General features: G+C 42.6%; 1 pseudogene; it reads right to left on the reverse strand.

Annotated features, from left to right (window-relative positions):
* LOC142910326 (28S ribosomal RNA) overlaps window positions 1–2,500 on the reverse strand; it is a 9,260-nt pseudogene that overhangs the window by 1,870 nt on the left and 4,890 nt on the right.

Here is a 2,500-nt window from a genome sequence, read left to right on the forward strand (position 1 = left end):
GGAGTAGAGTCGGTAAGTTACCGGATTCTCGAACTGATGTACTCCAAAAAATAAAGAATTAAAATAACAAAGTCTAATCTATATAAGTAATGTTGAATAAAGCTTATTTTTAATCTTCTTTGAAGGCAGAAAATAGTAAGGTAAAAATAAAGTCCTCTCTATGCTCTGAAGTAACATATAAAAAAAACTAGCAATAAAAAAAATACCAAGTCTTCGTCTTGGAAAATAACAAAATCTAAAAGAAAAATCTTCTTTGTGGAAAATAGTAAAATAAAAAAACCAAGTCTTCACCTTGGAAAATAACAAAATCTAATCTAAAACATCTTAAATAAAGCTTGTCTGTAGTCTTCTTTGTAGGCAGAAAATAGTACGTTACAGGACTCTCAAACTGATGTATTCCAAAAATAAAGAATTAAAATAACAAAGTCTAATCTATATAAGCGCTCTTGAATAAAGCAGTGTAAAAAAAAAAAAAATAGCAATATAAAAAAAACCAAGTCTTCGTCTTGGAAAATAACAAAATCTAAAAGAAAAGAAGTCTTCTTTGTGGAAAATAGTAAAATAAAAAAAACCAAGACTTCACCTTGGAAAATAACAAAATCAATCTAAAACAAATGACATCTTAAAACAAAACTATTATTTGTTTCGGAGGTTGTCTATGACTGTTCATAGACCGCATAATTTCCACAGAACATTCTCAGAATATCAAGAGAGAAAAGCAGCGTTCTGCGGGAAATCATCTTGGCCAGTGATGTCGTTCTGGGTTTGGTCAGGCCCAGGGAGGTAAGTACCTCGTTATTCTCAAGGGGCCACTTTCCTCTTGCCCCAACCGGGAATCCAAAGAATGTGACCTTGCTAGCCTTCGTCAGCACTTTGACTTGATCACCAAGAGGGGTATAGTACGAAACTTTGTGCGAGGCAGCATCTGACAAGGTATTCTTTGAAAGCTCAAAACGGACGGTGACATCGATCACAACCGCCTCCTCATCTTTTGCAAACACGAGGTCAGGCTTTCTCATCTCTCCCGTCTCGGATATGAACCGTGGCTCTTTGTATACAGACCAGCCCAATCTAGCCGCTTCGTCTGCCAGAATGTTACTGATCTTGTTATGTCGCGCAATTCTTGCTTTCTGTACTGCAGGACATTGACCGAGAATGTGCGAAAGGGACTCGAGTCTGGCAGAGCATTTCCTGCAGGAACGTAAGGCCCCATCTCTGCCTCTGTTCAAGCTTTCTCTTGTTGGGTAAATATTTGCCCTTAGTTGTAGTGCTGCGATAAAGAAGCATTGTTTAAAGCCGCACCATGGCCTCAACCAAGCATTACTGATTCTATCATGCGCAAAGTTTACAATGCCCCTTCCTTGAACCGGCTTTTCGCACCATCTCTGAAATTCATGCTCCCTCCAATCGCAGGGTCTCGGATATACAGGTTCTTTTGACACCGAGTCCCTGAGAACGAATGTTGGGATTGCATCACTGTCACCCCCTGCCCGTACCCACAAATTACGGTATTCTTCCTCCATACCCTGCGAGGACACAATATTACGGGTGATAGCATCGGACGAGTTTGCTATACGTTGCAGCCTTCTAACTTGAACCGAAGGGATTGTTTTTTCCAGTTTCAAGATGGCAAGGCCTCCGTCTCGGGCTCTGGCATATAACAGTCCATCACAAGTTGAAGCGGGAAGGTGGAGCCATCCTTTTACCGCCTTTCTAATCTCTTGGTCCAACCCACGGAGAGTTGATTGCTTGCAGTCCGAGTGGTCTGCAGGATATAACAATCTGGGTAGGGCATAGGCATTGAGTAGTTCAACCTTCTGAGTTGGCTTCAGAGGCGCCTCATCGATTTTCGAGATCCATGTCTTTAGCTGACAATGTAGATCAGGCTGTATAGTGCCAGTCCAAGGGCCAATTTTCAGACCAAGGTATTTCGTTGATTCATCAGGTTGGATCATATGGACATCTTTATTTTTGATAGTCCATGGGTCGCAGTTGTTCACCGTATATGAATCTTTGGTTGGGCTTATCATGAAGCCCTGGCACTTTCTGGCCTGAACCTCCAATCCCGATAGCCCACAAAATGATTCCAAGATCGCTAGATTGGCGGCCATACCAACCCAAGATTCGCTCACCAACACCAAATCATCAGCAAACGCAAGAGCTGTCACGTGGTCGGTATCAATGGAGTACCCAACTCCGTGTGACTCTAGGGTGCATATCAAAGGGTCCATGGCAAGATTGAAGAGCAGGGGTGACATGGGGTCACCCTGTTTGACACCAACACGTATGCTAATTTCTCGAGTCGACTCGCCATTGCTTTTGAACGAGGTCGTACACCGATCGTAGGCGTTCTGGATGATGCCCACCACGTGTTCATCTACTTTCTTGTGCCTTAACACCCATAAAATATGAGCATGCGAAACCGAGTCAAAAGCTTTCGCTATGTCGATGAACATGACAGCCAACGGCCTGTGCAATTTCTTAGCGTGTCTCATAAGGT

This window comes from Petromyzon marinus, unplaced genomic scaffold, assembly GCF_048934315.1.
Source record: "Petromyzon marinus isolate PM22_M1 ecotype Great Lakes invasive population unplaced genomic scaffold, UKy_Petmar_22M1.pri1.0 PM_G_Scaffold_140, whole genome shotgun sequence".
NCBI classification, from domain to species: domain Eukaryota; kingdom Metazoa; phylum Chordata; class Hyperoartia; order Petromyzontiformes; family Petromyzontidae; genus Petromyzon; species Petromyzon marinus.